Source organism: Pristiophorus japonicus, chromosome 2, assembly GCF_044704955.1.
Source record: "Pristiophorus japonicus isolate sPriJap1 chromosome 2, sPriJap1.hap1, whole genome shotgun sequence".
Taxonomy (NCBI): Eukaryota; Metazoa; Chordata; class Chondrichthyes; family Pristiophoridae; genus Pristiophorus; species Pristiophorus japonicus.
Window position 1 is genome coordinate 281,923,831 of NC_091978.1, and position 25,101 is coordinate 281,948,931.

The window sequence follows — 25,101 nt, forward strand, 5'->3', positions numbered from 1 at the left end:
CCGGTGGGCTAGGGGAAAGAAGGGAACTGGCAGAGGCAATAGAAGGAATTATGGTTGGGAGGGGAGAGGGGGATGTGGGTGGAGAGAAATACAAGTGATCAGAGGTGCTCTTATCTATGATTGACATGATGGAGTAGCGAGGCCACATGAGATGGCAAGGTCGAGGGGTGGCTGAGGAGAGAGTAAGGGAAGATAGGAGGGCAGTGAACTCAGAGGAGAGCGACAGCATAATGAATTGAGATGGAGGTTGAAATCACCGAGGATGAGAAGTTGCACGATGCAGAGGATGAGGGAGGAAAGCAGTGAAGATATCTCGGTAAGATTTTTATGGTACTTTGGTGGGCGGTAGAGAACGAAGATTTTAAATGAGGCTGTGGGGATGGATCAAGGCATGATACTCAAAAGGAAGAGGTATTGGAGGAGTCAGGGAATAGACTAAGGCATGATTTGGTGCTAAGAACCACACCGCCACTACAATGGTCTGGGTAGGGCAAGTGGTGAAAGGGATAACCAGGTGGTTTCATTTAGGGGAAGGTGTCATCACCCTTAAGCCAGGTTTCCATCAGGCCATGATGTCGAAATAGGAAGGTCATCAACCTGAAACATTAACTTTGTTTCTCTCTCTACAGATGCTGCCTAACCTGCTGAGTATCTCCAGCATTTTCTGTTTTTATTTCAGATTTCCAGCATACGCAATATTTTGCTTTTGTAGGAAGCAATAAGTTCCTATTATAGGTTACCCTGTTCCCATTTTTTCAGACAGCATGGTTGGTAACGATTCTGTTATTCCCATTTACAGCTCCTCTAGACCCATCTTTTGTTTCTTTACTTGTCCCAGTACATCCCTTTTTGCCTTGCACCATCATACCTTTTGTCATTTAATCTTTCCTGCCTTCCACCCGAACACAAACCTTCACTTTTGTTCTTTACTCCCCTCCCCCCTTTCTCTGCACCTGTACTTGCTTAAAACCTGTTATATCTGACAAAAATTCACAGAACTGAAACGTTAACTCTGTTTCGCCCTCCACTGATGCTCTCTGACCTGCTGAGTATTTTCAGTATTTTCTGGTTATATTTCAGATTTCCAGCATCGACAGTATTTTGCCTTTCCTACAAGAGCAGCATTTTACAGGGAAGACAGAAGTTCACACCACTTTTGGTGGCTTGCACTGTTAGTGACTGTAATTAACAAGCAACAGAAAGGGGTGAGAAGTAAAATGGGCCAAAAATTGTGACCTCTCCGGCTTTTCCGATCTGTCAAAAGAGATTCTACGCATCCCCGCAGGAAGGACATCCGTGCAGCAGAGATTGGGCTATTTGCCTAACTCATGCCCAGCGAATGTCCTTCAAACTCTTATGCCTGGTAAAAGCAGGCGCATAGCTTACTTTTACCAGCGTAACACTTTTAAAACATTAAAAAATTCAATTTAATCATTCATTTTTATATTAAAAACCCTGTCCATTAAGGTACATTTATTTTTTAACCCTATTAAAACACGTTAAAAAAAATTCCCAATTTTTTTTCCTAAAACATTTAATTTCAGTTAATTTTAAATATGTGAGGTGTTTTTTTATTTATTTATTGTGCTGTGTTTTGATGTTTATGGGGTTTATTCTCATTGATAGTAATGGGAGCACATACAAACAGATAACCCATTTTTATCAGTGATTCCAGCAGATGCGCTTGTATGTGGAAGATAGGTCCCCGTGCGCTGTGCAGCGAATGAAGGCCTCAGATTGGAATCCTACATTCCTCCAGGACCAACAGGTAGTTTCGTAGATTTTTTCGGGTCAGAGGCATTCGTACGAATGCAATTTTTGGACCATTATCTCCATTCCAGCCATTGATTCTCCCAGTCCATGCTCCTCCTACAACAACCGATGGACAAGCAACCGATTCCCAAACCACTACTCTGCAACAGTAGCCGGGGGCATGTGCTATCATGCTACCCAGGGGGTGGGGGGGGGGGTGGAAAAACGGGAAGGGGGAAACATTTTAATTACCAACAAGCTAAACATATGTAATACTTAACGCAAAAGTTTAGCCTGATGGACATGAAAGTTATCTCTCCCAGAATGAGCTTTCTTTTTAAAGATTTCTAATGCTGACTGAATGCTGTCTCATATGGAAGTAGCTGGGGAAGATGTTCAAAAACATCTCACCAGTGTAAAGCTCAGGACCAGATTAAATTGATAGCACTTACCGAGCTGCTGGTCATGCTATACAACTACACGACAATCCAAGATTTTAAACAAAAACTTAACAGTAAGAATCTACTTGCTCGAAATTATGTGCTTGTAATACTTTCCAATTCATTCTTTACTTCTTCCATGAATGTGGATAAGGATTTCCTTTGAACAATCATGTATTTACTGAAGGTATCAGAAGAATATTTTTGAAATGTGATCTTCGTTGCTGTCCTACTGCCAACGACTGACTGGTATTTCAGGAACACCTGATACATAGTTTGAACAAGCAAATAACCCATAAAGCTATGGCATTGCAAACAAATGCCACTTAATACTGTTTCAGCAGACAAGCGCAGCAGTACACACCTAACATGAGTACACCTCCCCACATGAGGTTTCTAGGGCCATTCGCAAGCATATTTTTAAGGCTCGCTCATTACCAGTGCTACTGGTCTATAGTGATGGAATAAATCAAAATCTGTTTGTATGACATGGAATTCCAAGATTTTTACTGGTAAATTAGGGATTGAATTCAGCAATTCCATTCATTTTTCCACTGTCTTCTCATTATCACTCTATACCACATACACCCACTGCACTGTAGATAATAGTATACTACCAATGTAACGTATGATGTAACCAAATGACAATCGCACTAAAACAGTTTTACCACAAAAGGTGAAACTCTTTCAACCCTAAAAGTTATTAAAAACACTTTTACTTACATTTCCATTAAAACACAATTTTACAGAATTTTAGATGAATGTTAAAATAAATAGTGTGGAGCCCGGTGTGACTTGGTTACTGTGGGCTCTGGTGCAGCCCTCAACGAGTTAACAATAGTGATGTAACGTTCCAAAACACATCTCCTTAACAACCGTGCCAGCTCGGTTCCAAGGGACATGTCACATGACACTTCTGAAGGCAACCTGTCTGCCCCCAAAAAATAGTGCACTCGCTAATATCGCATAACATCGCCCCGTGGCGTGTTCCTTCATGCTGGATCGGACTTAACACGCCAGTAATGAAGGACTAAGTTTATTCCATGTAAACCAAGCTCTTGTTAACTTCCAGCAACCACAAAAAACATCTTACTTAAAGAATAAACTGTCTCAGGCCAATCGACATCGTTATCTTCCATTTCACTCAAAGTGGTGTTCCTTCACCAACCAAAGAAAAAGTTTCCTTTAGTGTGACTGAGATGGTTGAATGAAGGGCAAAGAATTACTCGCAGAGCAACCAAGTATTGTGAAGACCCGGTCCCACTGCAATGTTCTGCCAACTTTCCTCGCTCGTTTGCAAACATTTTCTACCGTGACTGACCTTTCGTTTTTTTTCCTGGACAATCAAAACCAAATACACTTTACAACCAATGCACACACAGCACTACTGGGAAAGGAAAACAAGCGCCGCCGCGAGCGGGTGCAGGCAGCACCTTCCCCGGGGCTGGGGTTGGGGGGCACTTACTCACACTGCCGCGGCCGTGGATAGCAGCCGAGCTGGCGACTGGCCCCACTCCCCCGCGTAACGGGTGCCGCCAAGCTCCGGTGCAGAAGGTGCGCTCTCCTTCCCAACGAGGAAGCGAGCTCGGTGTCGAGTTTAAATAAAAGGAATCGAGTTACTCCGCTGGGCAAAACCACATGCAAAACACCAAGGCACTCGGCTTCTGCATTAACAACAGAGGCAGAGAGAAAACACACACAGCGAGGTTTGAAACCTTCCAAATCCCCAGCTCAGGCCTGGCGAGTGCAGCAGAGTGGGACATTTAAACTTACCCGGCTCGGGCAGCGGAGGCTCTCCAAAGCTTGATGTCTCCTCCCTCTCTCCGCTTGCTGGGCTCTGCCCGTCCCCTGCCACCCTGTGCAGTCCTGCTTATTGTATTTCCCCTGCACGGGGATCAGAAAGCCAGGTGGGGGAAGGAGAGGCTTCTGTAGTTTCTAATCCCCTGGATTAGGCAGTCACTTCCTCCCTGCTCAAAGCACAGACAAGTTCAGCATCTGCTCTCAGTGGCATTTTAGTATCAACAGTTCTCCAGCGGGAGGGGGAAAGGAGAACTGGGAATGACAACCGGGGAGTGTCCGGGTTGCGGTGAGCGATGTGCAAAGGCCGGGCAGGGTGGAGCTGTAAAAGTAACCTGTGCTCACAGAGAGGTGACAAGCCCAGCCCAGCGCCAGCTCAGCCTTCCCGGGACAGCCACCGCCGCCAGAGGGAGCGGCACCTTCAAACTGCCCGGACTTCGGGCACTAGTACCCAATCCTTGCTGAGCCCAGGGGTAGGGCACTAGGCACGGGCACTCGGTCCTTACTGAGCCCAGGGGAAGGGCACCAGTCTCTAATATTCTTTAGGCAAACAAACAGACCTAGGGGCATTTTGGGCTGTATATAGAATCATAGAATATGGAAGGAGGCCATTTGGCCCATCATGACTTTGAAAGAGCTATCCAATTAGTCCCATTCCCCCACTCTTTCCCCATGTACCTGAAAATTATTCATTTCCAAGTATATATCCATCAGAACATAAGAATTGGGAACAGGTGAACAGCCCCGCGAGCCTGCTCAGCGCCCTCCCGAATGCACTTCCTCCACTTAGGGCGGTCTATGGCCAAGGACGCCCAGGTGCCAATGAGGATGTCGCACTTTATCAGGGAGTCTTTGAGGGTGTCCTTGTAATGTTTCCTCTGCCCACCTTTGGCTCGTTTACCGTGGACGAGTTCCGAGTAGAGCGCTTGCTTTGGGAGTCTTGTGTCTGGCATGTGAACTATGTGGCCTGCCCAGCGGAGCTGATCAAGTATGGTCAGTGCTTCAACGCTGGGGATGTTGGACTGTCGAGGACGCTAATGTTTGTGCATCTGTCCTCCCAGGGGATTTTCAGGATCTTGCGGAGACATCGCTGGTGGTATTTCTCCAGCGACTTGAGGTGTCTACTGTACATGGTCCACGTCTCTGAGCCATACAGGAGGGCGGGTATTACTACAGCCTTGTAGACAATGAGCTTGGTGACAGTTTTGAGGGCCTGATTTTCAAACACTCTTTTCCTCAGGCGGCCGAAGGCTGCACTGGCGCACTGGAGGCGGTATTGGATCTCAACATCAATGCCTGCTCCTGTTGATAGGAGGCTCCCGAGATAGGGGAAGTGATCCACGTTGTCCAGGGCCATGCCGTGGATCTTGGTGTTTGGGGGGCAGTGCTGTGCAGCGAGGACAGGCTGGTGGAGGACCTTTGTCTTACTAATGTTTAGCGTAAGGGGCACAACGGATATACAAATAATTCACATTCGGATGATGTAGACTAAATGACCAGCTACCCATTGCCCTGAAATCAGGTCTCATTGCCACAACCGACCCCCACCATGAATTACTGTAAACACACAGGTGATCAGAATTACACATTTGAATGGTTAAATGGCTCCACATCGTCTAACATCCTATTTTGTGAGACATCCTGCTTTGATCCAAACTTCAATCAGAAAGCTGCTTCATCTGCAGACTGTGCCGAAAGTGAAGTATTTCCGAAATATTGGCTTTCACTCCCATAACCAGCAGCATCGCACCTTGCATGTCAGTATCCATTATCCTGGAAGCTTCCATGATGATTCTGTTCTAAACCAGTCAAGTAACAATATTTCAAGATCCTGACTCTACATCTAGCTGGTTGTTGGGGGATCAAGGATAACCTCTGCAGCTGTGGCTGATGATACTGGTGTATTTTCCAAGGGCTAATTTGAGGATAGTTACAACAAGGCTTAATCATTGACAAGAGTCATAATGGAGCACACTGTGAGGATTCTAAAATCATGCTTCAGATGCCTGGGCCAGTCATGAAAAGTCTTGAAGTACTTCCCTTGGGACAGCTTTATCAAATAAATTCCCTTGATACATGTGCTTTGGCTACTGACACTGCATGCACTGAACCACTGAATTGATGATTGGTATTTGGAATGGTGCAATATATATCAGTCAAATTATGACATAGTACATTACTTAACCAATAAAAAAAACCCTGGAATTTGCACTTTTCACCTGGTTGCCCTAGAGGAATGGAATGCCAGACAGCAACTCATGCCTGCCTCAGAGCTTTCTGCATCAGGAGCGTCCCCTATAGGCTTACTTGCAACAACCACTTCTCACAAGGTGGCCATCAGGCACCAGAAGCCATCTCTAATAGCACAGCAAACAACAGTGTTGGACTCCACCACCTGCCCTAAAAATGCCCATGCTTTATGGAAGGTGTGTGCAGAACTTCCACATTAACTCAATACTCAACTAACATCCTCTTTTTAAATACTGGGCTGGTGAAATCAGAGTTCATTGATTCCTCAGCCATAGGTGAACATTATCAGTACCTCCAGTCCACTGTCAAAATCTTCAGAGTGTTCCACTACTCCCTCAACGTTAAATCTAGTGCTCAATTATTTACCCTGCGCAATCCCCTGACTACAGCTACCTATGGGCCCCAGTGTGGTGATATCTGTACTTGTGCCGGTTTGATTAAAAGGTGTCACAGAAGAGTATCAAGGAATTGAGAAAACGGTTAGGAGATTGAGAGAACAGTTTTTTTTCCCTCATCATCCTCATCCTTTGATTTCATCTGCAGCTTACTGTGGCATGACAACATGAGACTGAAATTAAAGTATGGCATTAACACAACGAATATAAGTACTCGCTTGATGAAGATGAATTCTCAGAGCTCAGAGGAATTAAGAGCCTATTGGTTTTTGGAGTTTCTGATGACCAGGACTGGTAATTATGATCAGGGCAATTAACTTGCTGCTGCCACAGGGCCTCCCATTTCTCCATCACTAGCACTCTCGGCAACAGGTTGCCCCAGGATCAATATTGCTGCCTCCTCATTGGGGGGAGTGTAACAAGGTGGGTTCAACGGCCTAATGAAAGCCTGCCACACCTTGCAATCCACTCACAATAGCCTTGCTTTCTCTGGCATTGTGGGCACTCTTCTCCTGAAGGCGAAAGGCAGGCATTGTGAAAGGGAAAACAACTGTGCAAATTGACAGTGATGGGCATGTTGATAATGTGGTGATGAGAATCATTTGCAGGTTCCAAACAGTGACCACTCGAGTGCTTTATGCACCTACAGCTATAGATATTCCAGTGAGATTAAAGGCACAAATATGAAGGAAAGGTACCAAAGTATGTGAAGATACTCTTACAACTTTCCTTTGTTCAGTGCTTAGCTCTAATGCATGATGTGGTGTCCAAATGTCTGCTGGCAGGAGCAACTGTCAAGACTTAGTTTGCCCATCCTCATCACATCATTAAATTACTTATGTACTGAAATGCCATGTAGGGTCTTCTCACTTCTGGCCAACCATCTTCATCATCTGCTGCTTTGGTCTGCTTTTGCTCCTCTGCCTGCAGAACTTTAAATCATGCCTTCACTACTCACTCTCCACTCCCCGTACTCCTAGCCAATGTATGGTGGATCTCCAATCGGGGATCCACTATTCAATATGTAAATTAGCTGACAGATGTGAATCTTATGGCCATGAGGAGAAATTTAAAAAGTGAGTGAAAAAAGGCTCTTAAGTGCCTGTAAACTACCTGATAATTATCTCAATTGGGTTCCCCGCCGCTGCCGGTTGGGTCGGCTCCACGATGACAGACACACCTGGGGGAAAGACTTGTGGGAGCGAGGTGACAACAGGTTCCAAACCCGCTGTCAAAAATAACCGCCTGCCACATGATCTCACCCGCTACCACCCGGGAAAATTCAGCCCAACATTTCAAGTTGATGATCTTTTGTCAGAACTGGAAAAAGTTAGATATCTAACAGAATTTAAGCAAGTGTAGGGGGCAGGGGAAGGGGTGAGGAGGGAAACAACAAAAGGGAAGGTCTGTAATAGGGCAGAAGGCAGGAGTGATTAAAGGTATGATAGTACAAAGCAAAAGATGGTAATGGGATGAGTAAAGAAACAAAAAATGGTTCTAGAAGAGGTGTAAATGGGAATGGCAGAATCATCAGCGGCTGCCATGTGAAAAAATAGGGGCAGAGATTATGGTCTGAAATTATTGAACTTGATGTTGAGTCCAGAAGACTGTAAAGTGCCTAATTGAAAGATGAGGTGCTGTTCCTCGAGCTTACGCTGAGCTTCATTGGAACAGTGTAGGAGGCCGAGATCAGAGTGGGAGTGGAGCAGAGAATTAAAGTGACAGTTGACCTCAGGGTCATGCTTATGGACTAAATGGAGGTGTTCCGCAAAACAGTCACCCAATCTGCGTTTCGTCTCCCCATGTAGAGGATACCGCATCGTGAACAGCGAATACAGAATACTAAATTGAAAGAAGTACAAGTAAATCGCTGTTTCACCTGGAAGGAGTGTTTGGGACCTTGGACAGTGGGAAGGGAGAAAGTAAAAGGGCAGGTGTTGCAGTTCCAGTGCTTGCACGGGAAGGTGCCATGGGAAGGGGAGGGGTGTTGAGGATGATAGAGGAGTGGACCAGGGTGTCGTGGAGGGAACAGTCCCTTTGGAATGCTGAAGAGGAGGGGAGGGGGAAGATACGTTTGGTGATGGGATCACGCTGGAGGTGGCAGAAATGGCGAAGAATGATCCGTTGAATGTGGAGGCTGATGGAGTGAAAGGTGAGGACAAGGGGAACCCTATTGTGCTCCTGAGAGGGAGGAGAAGAGTGTGAGAGCAGAAGTGTGGCAAATGGAACGGACACGGCTGAGGGCCATGGCAGCCACGGTAGAGGGGAATCCTCGGTTGAGGAAAAAGGAAGCCATATCGGAAGCATTAGTATGGAAGGTGGCATTGTCAGAACAGATGAGACAGTGACGGAGAAACTGAGAGAATGGAATGGAGTCCTTACAGGAAATGAGGTGGGAGGAAGTGTAGTCCAGGTAGCTGTGGGAGTCAGTGGGCTTATATTGGATGTTTGTCAATAGCCTATCCCCACAAATGGAGACAGAGAAGTCGAGGAAGGGAAGGGAAGAGTCGGAGATGGACCATGTGAGGGAAGGTTGGAAATTGGAAGCAAAGTGAACAACATTTTCTAGTTCAGGGCGAGAGCAGGAAACAACACCGATATTCATCAATGTACTGGAAAAAGAGGTGAGGGAGGGGACCCGAGTAGGACTGGAACAAAGAATGCTCCACATATCCCATGAAAAGGCAGGCATAGCAAGGACCCATGTGGGTTCCCATAGCAACACTTTAATTTGGAGGAAGTGAGTGGAGTCAAAGGAGAAGTTGTTCAATGTGAGAACAAGTTCAGCCAGGCGGAGGAGGGAGGTGGTGGATGGAACTGGTTGGGCCTCTGTTCAAGGAATAAGTGGAGTGTCCTCAGGCAGTCCTGGTGGGGGATGGAGGTGTAGAGGGATTGGACATCCATTGTGAAAAGGAGACAGTTAGGGCCAGAAAACTGGAAATTGTTAAAGTGATGGAGGGCGTTGGGAGAGTCGCGGATGAGAAGAGATTGGACAAGGAGAGAAAAAAGAGTTGAGATAGGAAGAAATCAGTTCTTTGGGGCAAGGACAGGCTGAAATGATGGGTCTACCAGGGCAGCCCTCTTTGTGGATTTTGGGAAAAAGGTAGAATGTGTGGGGTTGTGGAACTATGAGGATGGCAGCCATGGAGGGAAGATCTCCAGAGGAGATGAGGTCAGCGACAGTCTTGGAAACGATGGCTTGATGGTGAGGTAATGGTCCAGGGGGAGTTAGGAGGAGGGGGTCAGAGAGTTGCCGTTTAGCCTCCACAAGGTAGAGGTCGGTTCGCCAAACAACAACAGTGCCACCTTTGTCAACAGGTTTAATGACAACGTTGGGGTTGGATCTGAGAGAACGGAGTGCTGCAAGTTCAGAAGAAGGTAGGTTAGAATGAGTGAGGAGGGCAGGGAAATTGAAATGGCCGATGTCATACCGACAGTTTGTAATGAAAAGATCTACAGAGGTTAAGGGGCCAAAGGGAGGGGTCCAGGTAGAAAGAGAATTCTGAAAATTGGAGAAAGGATCAACTGTGTAGGGAGAAGACTCCTGGCCAAAGAAGTGGGTTCAATGTAAGCTTGAGGAACGGCACCTCATCTTTCAATTAGGCACTTCACGCCTTCTGGACTCAACATCAAGTTCAACAATTTCAGACCATAACCTCTGCCCCTATTTTTTTTTTACACATGGCAGCTGTTGTTGATTCTACCGTTCCCATTTACCATCTTTGTTTCTTTACTTGTCCCATTACCATCTCCTTTTGTCATTTAATCTCTCCTGCATTATACCCTATCCCAGACCTTCCCTTTTGTTCTTTCCTCCCTTCCCCCCTTTTCCTGCCTCTGCACCTGCTTAAAATCTGTTACCTCTCTAACTTTTTCCAGTTCTGACGAATGGTCATTGACCTGAAATGATAATCTTGTCCCTCCCTCCACAGATGCTGCTCAACATGCTGAGTATTTCCAGCATTTTCTGTTTTTATCTCAGCTTCCTTGACCTGTGCTAACCGACGGTTGAGATCGTCACGTCAGGTGGTCGCAGACATCAAGAAGACCCGCTGCCTGCTGGACCTGGTGGACACGCATTACCAGTGGCTGTGAAAGTCAACACTGCCCTTAATTTGCATCCAGTTCCTTCCAGGCTGCCACCGGAGAGGTAGCGAGGGTCCTGAAGTAGGCTGCACATAAATGCATAAGGCAGGTGATGGACAGATTGTTTACCAGGGCTGAAAGGTATACAAGCTTCCCCTTTAACAATAGCCAGAATGAGCATGCACTAGGATTTGCATCTCTGGCTGGCTTCCCACAGGTGCAGGGTGGCGTTGACTGCATACACATGGCAATCTGCACGCCTGCTGACCAATCGGAGGCAGTCATCAACTGCAAGGAATTTAATTCCATCAATGTGCAGTTGGTGTGCAATCACAACAAAAAGTTTAAGCAGGTCAGCGCCTGATTTTCTGGGAGCTACCATGGTGTTTTCATATTGTGGTAGTCCCCGACATGTTCCAATCTTGAACGATCCCTAAAGTATGGCTGCTAGGTGACAAAGGATACCCCTTCAATCCTGGCCGATGATACCTCTAAAGAACTCCACCGATGAGAAGCAGAAGTGTTATAACAGGAACCATATGACAACCAGATATGTGATCGAGCAAGCCATCGGCATGCTGAAGTTGCCTTTTAGGTGCCTGGACAGGTCAAGAGGTGCTCTTTAGTACTCGCCAGTGGAGGTCTCCAGCATAATCGTGGTGTGCTGCACAACATAGTGCAGCAGCGAGGACTAAACCCCTTAGCACTCCTCATCTGATGAGGATTCCAATGCCATGGAGGAAGAACAGCTGATCGCATTGATGCTCGAGATGTCAGGGATGTCCCAATAGCTCTAAAGTTCAGTTAGTCACTCACACTGGATCAATGTCACGATAACATATCCCCACACCTCATACAAGCAATCTTCTAACCATCCATCCACTGGTTCCACATCCACCAACTGATGTCAGTCAATTTATCTCTCCACATTTAGAACCAAACAAATGAAAATCACAATTGGCATTTGCCATTCAAGAATGGGGAGAATGGGAAAGTGGTGCGAATTAATAAATTTAATGTGATGTAAAAAATTAGACATGTTGGAATTCAGAGCTTGCAAGGCCATCGTCTGGGCCTGCAGGGACTCATATGTGCACACTGATACTACTTCCATAGAGGAGGCCAGACTCTCAATGGAAGATTTTATGGTTGAAAAGCCCTGAGATAACAGTACACAAATGTCTGAGCTGGACTCCTCCATCTTCTGTGCCAGTACCTCGCACAGTTGCTGCTGAACCTCTATCAATCTCCTTTTCATTGATGGACCCTAGGGTTCAACATCTTTGTCCAGCTGAGCAGAGCTTGGAGAGGGCTATGCCCTCCTACACGGACTCTCCACAGCTGTCCCTGCCACCACTCTCCACCCGTGCTCATTTGTGCCATGCCAACCATCAGGTGACATCCCATCTAACTGTCTAGCAGGCCCTCCCTATGAGCTCGTGTCTGCGCTGGTGCCTGCAACACATATGACATGAGTTCACTGGGGTGAGCTCCTCTGAGGAGTCCTTATCATCTCTGGGCAGGCGCTCGTTTTCTTTGCATGTTGGCCTGGAGGAGAGAACAGACAGATAAGATTTAGACATGGAACTTTACAAATGTTGAAATATACCTGGTTAAAGTGATCATATTTGGTAAAGTGCTGAAGTCAACTCAAGATGACTTTGCCTTGTAGGAGACGTAGGTCTGAGAGATTAATGCTGTCACCCTGCTCCAATTCACAACCAATCTCACCACCTCCAATGCATAGGGAAACTGATATGCCACTAATCCCCAAAGCCTCCTCCTCTGCTGTGTAAAGCTCTACGATCTGTGGTGGTCTGCCTCCGATTTTCAACCTCTCACTGGCTTTCTGTGCTCTCTATCTCCCACTAGGGTGGCACGACAGGCCTTTGGTTCTAAGGCACGTGTGCATTCGATGGATGCATTGCATTCGGTAAGGGTGATAATCAGGCAGTGACATTCTAAGCGGCACTGCCATGCATTTCAGGAATGTGCTGATAGTGCTATTTGGGGACGTGCTGAGAATCGGGGAAGCTAACTGAGGTGTTATCAGATTACATCAGATTAGGTGTGAGTGGCAGTGGTGAGTGGAGGAGGTGAGGATGTAATAAGAACATAAGAATTCGGAACAGGTGTAGGCCATCTAGCCCCTCGAGCCTGCTCCGCCATTCAACAAGATCATAGCTGATCTGGCCGTGAACTCAGTTCCACTTACCCGCCAGCTCCCCATAACCCTTAATTCCCTTATTGGTTAAAAATCTATCTATCTGTGATTTGAATACATTCAATGAGCTAGCCTCAACTGCTTCCTTGGGCAGAGAATTCCACAGATTCACAACCCTCTGGGAGAAAAATTCCTTCTCAACTCGGTTTTAAATTGGCTCCCCTGTATTTTGAGGCTGTGCCCCCTAGTTCTAGTCTCCTCGACCAGAGGAAACAATCTCTCTGCCTCTATCTTGTCAATCTCTTTCATTATTTTAAATGTTTCTATAAGATCACCCCTCATCCTTCTGAACTTCAACAAGTAAAGACCCAGTCTACTCAATCTATCATAAGGTAACCCCCTCATCTCCAGAATCAGCCTAGTGAATCGTCTCTGTACCCCCTCCAAAGCTAGTATATCCTTCCTTAAGTAAGGTGACCAAAACTGCATGCAGTACTCCAGGTGCGGCCTCACCAATACCCTGTACAGTTGCAGCAGGACCTCCCTGTTTTTGTACTTCATCCCTCTCGCAATGAAGGCCATCATTCCATTCACCTTCCTGATTACCTGCTGCACCTGCAAACTAACTTTTTGGGATTCATGCACAAGGACCCCCAGGTCCCTCTGCACCGCAGCATGTTGTAATTTCTCCCCATTCAAATAATATTCCCTTTTACTGTTTTTTTTTCCAAGGTGGATGGCCTCACATTTTCCGACATTGTATTCCATCTGCCAAACCTTAGCCCATTCGCTTAACCTATCTAAATCTCTTTGCAGCCTTTCTGTGTCCTCTACACAACCCGCTTTCCCACTAATCTTTGTGTCATCTGCAAATTTCATGTGCAATCAAATGGAATGATGGGTGCTGCTGAAAGTGAAGTGCATGTGAGGAGTGATATGAATGGAGTACAGTTGACAAGACAGAGTGCGGGGCAGTGCACGACAGGATGTAGATAAATCTGTGACTTTGCTCACCTTTCCAGACCTGATTAGGTCATTAAAATGATTTCTGCACTGGATTCAGGTCCTCGTGGTCACGGCCCTGCTGCTCACTCCTGTACCACCTCCAGTCATGCCTTCTTTGCGGTGCCAACAGGTTTCTTTTTCCCATTGCTGGGAAAGAAGACCTCCTTCCTGACACTTACTGCACCCAGTAGAGCATCCAGAGATGACTCAGAGTACAGCCGTTGTTCTCGACACAGTCATGTCCCTCAGTTTTCTCCTTTAATTATCTCACTAGCAATCTCCAGACATCCTCTTCCATTGCATCTGTAAAATGGGCCTTTAAATAGTCGAGATTAAATCGTACCATGCGGGTCTGCGTCACGTCCACTCGAGTGAGTTGAATACGTGAAACCCGGAAGTAAAATGATAATAAGGCATCACCTTTACAATCAAACATTCCTACACACCTCACAATGTTCCGCTTTCGTTGCCTGCTGTCACTCTACCACGTGCTCTGTCCCCGTCTCCGTATTAAAATCAGGGACAAGGAATAGTGAAAAATATAAACGCAGAGCTTGGTGGCAATGACACATTTGAGGAGCTTAGAGGCGATATCTATCAAATGATTTTGAATACGTTCCTGGGAAAAATTCATTTTTTGTCATAGCTGGGATATCGATTGCCTGTCTTTCTTATTATCCATTATGTATATGATGATCTGTACATGTTACAGAACTTTTCACACAATTTCGGGTCATGGTTTAAAGCATAACGGCAAATAGTTCAGATTGCACACGATTTTTTGCGTTAATTGGTGAAACAGAATTCTATAAATTCTGTTAGGATTTATGTACAAAAGATAAAAGGGCTGAGATTCGACGGGGTGTGTGGGGTTCCACTGGTCTCTCACTGTAACTCTCGCGGCAGACCCCCAAGGAAATTGGCATTTCTGGCATTTGTATGGGGTGTCCGCTAAAGTTATGGGGAGACCAGGGGCACCTGCACTAAATTTCAGCCGCCAGCTTTTGGAAAGGTTGAATTAGAAAGAAAAAGATAGTTTGATATTTCGTATGGGACCTTTCATAAGAACTGACCTGAACAGAACTGACAAAGGATATATTAACCTGTCTCTTTTATGTGTTTTTTTTATTCGTTCATGGGTACTTATTGATCCACTATACATCTTCAGCATGCTCTTAATTAATCTGCAGGATATTGTGAATATGCATAAACTGGACAAATATTGCACAAACTTCTGTGTAATTGCTCTGGTACTTTGCAGCCATCCTAATACCACACTGAGATATGTAACTAAGAATTCCACCCAATGGCAAGCAGACTATTTTTTTCTATATTTGCACGTCCTTGAAAGTAAAAATGTACTTAGTCAGGAGGGTTGCCTAATTTTCGAATACTGTAGTTAATAACGGTGTTTTATCTCATCATTCTGGGATTTTCAAAGACTTCTGTAGAAGCCAAGATAGGATGGTTACTCTGCATACAGATGAAAGCATCAGCACTGGAGACGTTGAAACTCGTCTTTCCTTTGAAGAAAAGGTAATTTAGTTCAGGACTTTGGGAAGAATTGTAAATAGAAATATGAGCCTCGGCGGCAGGTAGCAATTAGCTATCTGGCTTTGCTTGTCTTGACAGTTGTGATACCACGTGATGATTCCGTGTGTCTCTTACAATGCGGAGTATTGATGTGGCTGTTTTTAATTTAAAAATAAATCTTTGGAAGTTCACCACCATTGGAATAGGAACATAGAAACATAGAAAATAGGTGCAGGAGTAGGCCATTCGGCCCTTCGAGCCTGCACCACCATTCAATAAGATCATGGTTGATCATTCACCTCAGTACCCCTTTCCTACTTTCTCTCCATACCTCTTGATCCCTTTAGCCGTCAGGGCCATAACTAACTCCCTCTTGAATATATCTAACGAACTGGCATCAACAACTCTCTGCGGTAGAGAATTCCAGAGGTTAACAACTCTCTGAGTGAAGAAGTTTCTCCTCATTTTGGTCCTAAATGGCTTACCCCTTATCCTTAGACAGTGACCCCTGGTTCTGGACTTCCCCAACATTGAGAACATTCTTCCTGCATCTAACCTGTCCAGTCCCGTCAGAATTTTATATGCTTCTATGAGATCCCCTCTCATCCTTCTAAACTCCAGTGAATACAGGCTCAGTCGATCCAGTCTCTCCTCATACGTCAGTCCCGCCATCCCGGGAATCAGTCTGGTGAATCTTTGCTGCACTCCCTCAATAGCAAGAACGTCCTTCCTCAGATTAGGAGATCAAAACTAAACACAATATTCCAGGTGAGGCATCACCAAGGCCCTGTACAACTGCATTAAGACCTCTCTGCTCCTATACTGAAATCCCCTAGCTATGAAGGCCAACATGCCATTTGCCTTCTTCGGTGACTGCTGTATCTGCATGCCAACGTTCAATGACAGATGTACCATGACACCCAAGTCTCGTTGCACCTCCCCTTTTCCTAATCTGCCGCCATTCAGATAATATTCTGCCTTCATGTTTTTGCCACCAAAGTGGATAACCTCACATTTATCCACATTATACTTCATCTGCCATGCATTTGCCCACTCACCTAACCTGCCCAAGTCACCCTGCAACCTCTTAGCATCCTCCTCACAGCTCACACCACCACCCAGCTTAGTGTCATCTGCAAACTTGGAGATATTACACTTAATTCCTTCATCTAAATCATTAATGTATATTGTAAATAGCTGGGGTCCCAGCACTGAGCCCTGCGGCATCCCACTAGTCACTGTCTGCCATTCTGAGAAGGCCCCTTTTTATCCCTACTCTCTGCTTCCTGTCTGCCAACTAATTCTCTATCCACGTCAATATATTCCCCCCAATACCATGTGCTTTAATTTTGCACACTAATCTCTTGTGTGGGACCTTGTCAAAAGCCTTTTAAAAGTCCAAATACACCACATCCACTGGTTCTCCCTTGTCCACTCTACTAGTTACATCCTCAAAAAATTCTAGAAGATTTGTCAAGCATGATTTCCCTTTCATAAATCCATGCTGACTTGGACCGATCCTGTCACTGCTTTCCAAATGCGCTGCTATTTCATCTTTAATAATTGATTCCAACATTATCCCCACTACTGATGTAAGGCTAACCGGTCTATAATTCCCCATTTTCTCTCTCCCTCCTTTTTTAAAAAGTGGTGTTACATTAGCTACCCTCCAGTCCATAGGAACTGATCCAGTCAATAGACTGTTGGAAAATGATCACCAATACATCCACTATTTCTAGGGCCACTTCCTTAAATACTCTGGGATGCAGACTATCAGGCCCTGGGGATTTATTGGCTTTCAATCCCATCAATTTCCCTAACACAATTTCCTGACTAATAAGGATTTCCTTCAGTTCCTTCTTCTCGCTAGACCCTCGGTCCCCTAGTATTTCCGGAAGGTTATATGTGTCTTCCTTTGTGAAGACAGATCCAAAATATTTGTTCAATTGGTCTGCCATTTCTTTGTTCCCCATTATAAATTTACCTGATGTTAACTGCAAGGGACCTACGTTTGTCTTCACTAATCATTTTCCCTTCACATATCTATAGAAGCTTTTGCAGTTAAAGCATTTAACAGGTTGCATACACCTGGTAGTACCACTGCAATAACTTACTGATCCTGCTGCTTTGTTTAATGGTCATACTACCCTCTGCAGACCAAATGCAGTCCTTGTTTATCATATGGCCAGCGCACATATTAAAGCTTAGCAGCTAGTGACAGCAATTAAGACACAAGTATTACCCTAGGAATTGATTACAATACAAGAAACACAAGAAATTCAAATTATAGAATGATACATTAAAGAAGGAAGCTATTCGGCTCATTGTGCCTGTGCCGGCTCTTTGAAAGAGCTATCTAATTATTCCCATTCCCCTGCCCTTTCCCCATAGCCCTGCAACTCTTTCCCTTTCAAGTATTTATCCAATTCCCTTTTGAAAATTATTATTGAATCTGCTCCACCTTTCAGGTAGGGCATTATAACAACTCGCTGCGTAAATTTTTTTCCTCATGTCGCCTCTATTTTTTTTTTCCAATTACCTTAAATCTGTGTCCTCTGGTTACCAACCTTTCTGCCACTGGAAACAATTTCTCTTTAGTTTATCAAAACCTTCATGATTTTGAAAATCTCAATTAAATCTCCTCTTAACCTTCTCTGCTCTAAGGAGAACAACCTTAGCTTCTCTAGTCTCTCCATGTAACTGAAATCCCTCATCTCTGGTACCATTCTAGTAAATGTCCTCTGCACCTTTTCCAAGCCGTCAACATCCTTCTTAAAGTGTGGTGCTAGGATTGGATACAATACTCCAGCTGGGGCGTAACCAGTGATTTATAAAATGTTAGCATAACTTTCTTGCTTTTGTACTCTATACATCTGTTTATAAAGTCAAGGATCCCGTATGCCTTTTTAACAGCCTTTTAAATTTGCCCTGCCACCTTCAAAAGCTTGTGTACATACACTCCCATGTTTCTCTGTTCCTGCATCCCTTTTAAAATTATACCAATTCATTTATATTGCCTCTCCTCATTCTTCCTACCAAAATAAGTCATTTCATACTTCCCGGGACTACATTTCATCTGCCATGTGTTTGCCCATTTCACCAGTCTGTCTATGTCCTCCAGCAGTCTGTTATTATTTCCTCACTGTTTACCACATTTCTGAGTTTTGTGTCATCTGCAAACTTTTAAATTATTCCCTGTATACCCAAGTCCAGGTTATTAAAAAATAATTAAAAGAGTAGTGGTCCCAACACTGACCTCTGGAAAATACCATTGCACACGTCCTTCCAGTCTGAAAAACTACCATTCACCAGCTCACTCTGCTTTCTGTCCCTTAGCCAATTTCATATCCATGCAGCAACTGCCCCATTAATTCCATGGGCTTCAATTTTGCTAACAAGTCTATTATGTGGTACTTTATCAAAAACATTTTTTAAAGCCTATATACACACTACGCTCATCCACCTCTCTGTTACTTCATCAAAGTCAAACAAATTTTGCAAATCCATGTGGACTTTCATTTATTAATCCATATTTATCCAAATACCAATTCATTTTAATGTCTCTATAAGTTTCCCCACCACTGACATTAGGCTAATTGCCAGGTTTATCCCTCTTCATTTGCAATCCTCTGGCATGCCTCCCATATCTAAGGAGGATTAGAAGATTGTGGCCAGAGCATCCGCAATTTACACCCTTTACTTCCCTCAGCAACCTAGAATGCATTCCATGTGGACCGTGTGATTTTTCTACTTTGAGCACTGCCAACCTTTTAAGTACTTCCTCTTTATCCGTTTTTATCCTTTGCTACTGCCTCCTCCTTTACTGCGACATTGGCAGTATTCTCTAGTGAAGACAGATGCATAACAAGATCTCTTTTTTGGTCCCTAATTGTCCTCCCCCTTCCTTTGACTATACTTTTACTATTTATATGTTTATAAAAAAACTTTTGGGATCCCTTTTATGTTACCCGCTAATCTATTCTCAGACTCTCTTTGCTCCTCTTATTCCCTTTTTCAGTTCTCCCCTGTACTTTCTGTATTCAGCTTGGTTCTTGACTGAATTATGAACCCAACATTTATCATAAGCTTCCTTTTTCTGTTTCATTTTAAACTCTATCGGCTAAAAATTCAGTATCGCCCTGGTGGGGAATTTTTGAGAAGATAGAAGTTTAGCGCCAGGTGATAATCAATCTCACTGCCTGCTAAATTCAGTCTCAGTGCTCAAAGAATGCAGGGGAGCCCAAAATCATGCGCTAAGAGCGTAGGTGAGTGGTGTTTGGCTCAAAGTGATAACGAATATGAGATGTGTAATTGGGAGTGAGAATTGGTGAAGGCGCCTTCCAGCCATTAAAGGGGAGGGTCATTGGAGTCTGCACACCAGCCCCCAATGATTCGGGGAGTGCAGAACGGCGATAAGCTGTGGGATGAAATGCAAAGGCCTTTGCTGGCCGGCAACATTCCGGGGGACTAAGCAGTCTTTATTTGGCTGCAATACATCCTGTGCACTCTGCCACTCATAACTGACCTTTGGAACTTAAGTTCCTTGACAGCTGGGGAACATCCCTTTAAGTAGTGCCCCACCAGCTGCTAGCTGGCTAGTTCACGCCCTCGCTCCCTGGCGCTGTCGGCGTGAGGTGATAAGGCAGAGGCACTACTGAAGGTTGCGGATCGGGCGCCCAGCAAGCACTGCATGCTCGCTGACGTCACGGTCTGCACGGCGAAAGGTGCCGAGGCGCTAACTGTTATTGCTGATGCTATGGAGCCAGCGAATTTGCCATGCAGTGCGGGATTCGCCCTGCTGCGGTGCTACTGCCTGAGCGCCCCATTAGCGCCCTCACCAGATGCTAACTGGGAGTGCTAACATGCCGAATTTCTCCCCCATAATATATCTTTAGTCATCCAGGGAGCTTTAGCTTTGGATGCCCTTCCTTTGCCCCTCATGGGAATTTGTCTAGTTTGTCCCCAAACCATCTCTTTGAAGGCCTCCCATTGCTCATTTACTGTTTTACCTGCCAATCTTTGATTCCCATCCACTTGGGCCAGATCCCTTTTCAGCTCACTAAAATAAGCCCTCTTCCATTTGAATATTTCCCCATTTGATTTTTCTTTGTCCTTTTCAATAACTACTCTAAACTTAATGAGATTGTGATCACTGTTTCCCAAATCCTCTCCCACTGAAACATGCTCCATTTGCCCCACTTCATTCCCCAGAACTAAATCCAGCACTGCTTTCTTCCTTCTTGGGCTGGAAACATACTGATCAACAAAGTTCTTTGTACACATTTCAGGATTTCCTCCCCCGTTTTGCCCCTTACAGTGTTATTTTCCCAGTCTGTTTTCAGATAATTGAAGTCCCCCATTATCACTACTCTAAAGTACTTACATCTTTCTTCAATTTGTCTGAAAATTTGCTCCTCTATCTCCTTCCCACTATTTGGTGGCCTATAGTATACACCCAGCAGCATAATAGCTCCTCTATTGTTCCTTAATTCTAACCAAATAGGTTCTGTCTTTGAACCCTCAAGTGCATTTCTAGTGCTGTAACAGTATCCTTGTTCAATACTGCCACCCAATGTTCCGTTAAGCTGCACAGCCACACAGACTGCTTGCCAGCTTTACAGTGGAAAAATCACGTGTGCGCAGAAATTTGAGTGGGCCTTGCACCCAAAAGAAATATTGGAGGGAGCATTGCTGCCACCCTCTCCTTTTTTCCATTCCCTATCCTTCCTGAATACATTGTAGCCAGGAATATTAAGTGCTCATTCCTCTCCTTCTTTCACCCAGGTCTCTATTATTCCCACTATATCATAATCTGTCGTGGCTACTTGTGGCAACAGTTCAACAACCTTATTTGCCTTGCACTCTAAACCCATCTTAGTCTGATCCCTCCTATTTCTGAACTATTCGTTATTCTAATGCTGTTTGTCTCACCCAGTCCTCTACACCTGTACCTCCTCTCTAATGACTATCTTGCTGAATTTAACATATTTGTGTGATGCTAGGTTCAGCAATCCTTCTCAGCAACAGAAGCCCAGGCCTAAGCTGAACAATAGTGATTTGGAGTGTTTACTAGTATTTAGAAGTAGAACCAGTTCTGACAAAAGGTCATCAACCTGAAATGTTAACTCTGTTTCTCTCTTTACGGATGCTGCCTGACCCGCTGAGTATTTTCAGCATTTCCTGTTTTTATTATAGAGGTAGAGTTGTTTACCTCAAACATTTCATGCTATTATGAGAAGATCATTTTGTGACAGCTGATGATCTAGGGTGTCACCTCATTTCATTTGCACAGTAGAGATTATCCCCACAGGCACTGCGGAGCTTTTGACTCACATCAAAAGGTAAGCGTTCACCTCAGGGTAGTTACTGATTAATAGCTTAGTGGACCGAGCTCCTATCTCATTGACTCCACAGGGTCTCTCTCTCTCTCTCTCTCTCTCTCTCTGATTAAAGTTGTCTATGTTTGTTTCAGCAGCAGCAAGAAGGTGTCTTTGTTTCAAAAGTGATCCAATTTAGCATTGCATGCTTAGCTAGAGATAGTAAGCCTAAGGTCAGAGAGATAGATAGTTGCATCTTTATCGTTTTTCATAACTGAGGAGCATGGGTAAATTGATTTCACTGTGAAAATTGTATACTGTTCATTCATGTATTACATAAGAACATAAGACCATAAGAAATAAGAGCAGGAGTAGGCTATTTAGGCCCTCGAACCTGCTCTACCATTCAATAAGATCATGGCTGATCTGATCCTGGCTTCAACTCCACTTCACTGCCCGCTCCTCATAACCCTTGACTTCCATATCATTCAAAAATCTGTCCATCTCCACCTTAAATATATTCAAAGACCCAGCCTCCACAGTTCTCTGGGGTAGAGAATTCCAAAGATTCATGACCCTCTGAGAGAAGAATTCCTCCTTATTTCTGTTTTAAATAGGTGACCCCTTATTCTGAAACAATGCCCCCTAGTTTTAGATTCCCCCTCAGAATCTGATTTGTTTCAATAAGATCACCTCTCATTCTTCTAAACTCCATTGAGTATAGGCCTGCTCAACCTTTCTTCATATGACAATCCCTTCATCTCAGGAATCAACCTCATGAACCTTCTCTGAACTGCCTCCAATGCAAGTAAATAAGGAGACCAAAACTGTACGCAGTACTCCAGGTGTGGTCTTACCAATGCCCTGTAAAGTGGGAGCAGGACTTTCCTACTTTTATACTCCATACCTTTGCAATAAAGGCCAACATTCCATTTGCCTTCCTGATTACTTGCTGTACCTGCATGCTAACTTTTTGCCTTCCATGCACAAGAACCCTCAGATCCCTTTGTACTACATAATTTTGTAATCGCTCCCCATTTAAATAATAATTTGCTTTTTTATTATTCCTACCAAAGTAGATAACTCCACATTTTCCCACATTATAGTCTATCTGCCAAATATTTGCCCACTCACCGGGCCCAAGTTTCCACACGATAAAAAACGGGCGCCCCTCCGAGCTGGGCGCCCGTTTTTCGCGCCTAAAACGGCACCAGAAAAAAATCTCGAAATTCTGGAGCGCCCTGCAGCTCCTTGTCTGTTTGGCGCGGCGCCCAGGGGGGCGGAGCCTACACTCGCGCCGATTTTGTAAGTGGGAGGGGGCGGGTACTATTTAATTTGGTTTTTTTCCTGCCGGCAACGCTGCGCGTGCGCGTTGGAGCGTTCGCGCACGCGCAGTGTGAAAAAAACATTGGCACTCGGCCATTTTTGTAGTTCTTTGTAGCTATTTAGTTTTTGAAAATTTTTTAATAAAAGCACATTGCCATCAGCACATCAGCACTGAGAAGGCTGCAGGAAGCCTCAGAAAGTTGAGGCAGACGTTTCCCGACGAACTCCCCCTTTTGCTGTCGGAAAATGGCTCCTCAATTTCTGAGGCTTCCTGCAGCCTTCTTCTCCTTCCCTCCCTCCCTCCCGCCCGCCCACCGGCCGTGTGGAACGGCTTCCTCCCCCCGCCCCCCCCCCGCGTTCAGTTGGCGGTCGGTTCACTCCCTCCCTCCCTCCCGCCCGCCCGCCGGCCGTGTGGAACTGCTTCCTCCCCCCCCCGCGTTCGGTCGGCGGTTGGTTCCCTCCCTCCCGTTCGGTCGGCGGTCGGTTCCCTCCCTCCCTCCCGCATTCGGGAACGGCTGCCTCGTTTTGTGAGGCTTGCTGCAGAATTCTCCCTGGCTGAAGCACTTTCACACAGGTAGGAAGATGGTTTATTTAATCTTTTCTTTGCTTATAAATTTTTATTCAGGTTGGATTTATTTGTATAATATTTGTATAAGTATAAATAAGGATTTATTGTAGAATTTAATGACTTCCCTCCCCCCCCACCTCGTTCTGGACGCCTAATTTGTAACCTGCGCCTGATTTTTTAATGTGTAGAACAGGTTTTTTCAGTTCTACAAAAATCTTCACTTGCTCCATTCTAAGTTAGTTTGGAGTACGTTTTCACTGTGGAAACTTTCAAATCAGGCGTCAGTGGCCGGACACGCCCCCTTTTGAAGAAAAAATTCTGTTCCAAAGTAAACTGTTCTTACTGACTAGAACTGCAGAAAAAAAAATGTGGAGAATTGCGATTTCTAAGATCGTCCGTTCTCCACCAGTTGCTCCTAAAAATCAGGCACAAATCATATGGAAACTTGGGCCCACTAAGACTATCTATATCCCTTTGTAGATTCTTTGCATCATCCTCACAACTTGCTTTCCCACCCATCTTTGTATCATCAGCAAATTTGGTGACATTACACTCAGTCCCTTCATCCAAGTCATTAATATAAATTGTAAATAGTTGAGGCCCCAGCACTGATCCCTGTGGCACCCAACTAGTTACAGTTTGTCAACCTGAAAATGGCCCATTTATCCTGATTCTCTGTTTTCTGTTAGTTAGCCAATCCTCTATCCACACTAATATATTACCCCCAACCCCATGAGCTTTTATCTTGTACAGTAACCTTTTCTGTAGCACCTTGTCAAATGCTTTCTGGAAATCCAAATACACGACATCAACTGGTTCCCCTTTATCCATTCTGCTCGTTATATCCTCAAAAGAACTCTAGCAAATTGGTCAAACATGATTTCTCTTTCATAAAACCATGCTTGATTGAATTATGATTTTCTAAATGTCCTGCTACTGCTTCCTTAATGATGGACTCCAGCATTTTCCCAATACAGATGTTAGGCAAACTGGTCTATAATTTCCTGCTTTCTGTCTCCCTCCTTTCTTAAATAGAGGTGTTACACTTGCGGTTTTACAGTTCGCTGGGACAGCTCCAGAATTCAGGGAATTTTGGTAGATTGCAACCAATGCACCACTGTCTCTGCAGCCACTTATTTTAAGACCCTAGGATGCATGCCATTAGGTCCAGGGGACTTGTCCACTTTTAGTCCCATTAGTTTGCCTATTACTTTATCTCTAGTGAGAGTGATTGTTTTAAGTCCTCCTCCCCGCCCGCCCTCCAGCAATAGCTCCTTGATTATCAATTATTGGGATGTTTTCAGTGTCCTCTACCATGAAGACCGATACAAAATATTTGTTCAAAGTCTCTGCCATTTCTCTGTTTCCTATTATTAATTCTCCAGTCCCATCCTCTAAGCGACCAACATTTACTTTAGCTACTCATTTCCTTTTTATATATCTGTAGAAACTCTTACTGTCTGTTTTT

The 25,101-nt window shown here is 44.7% G+C and overlaps 1 protein-coding gene across 1 annotated transcript in view; it reads right to left on the bottom strand.

Annotated features, from left to right (window-relative positions):
- fhip1aa (FHF complex subunit HOOK interacting protein 1Aa) overlaps positions 1 to 3,982 on the bottom strand; it is a 288,301-nt gene extending 284,319 nt beyond the window's left edge. Inside the window, exon 1 of the mRNA XM_070871447.1 lies at positions 3,966 to 3,982. The gene's annotated coding sequence lies outside the window, so the exon portion shown is untranslated. The remainder of the gene's footprint in view (positions 1 to 3,965) is intronic.
- Positions 3,983 to 25,101: the final 21,119 nt, after the last annotated feature.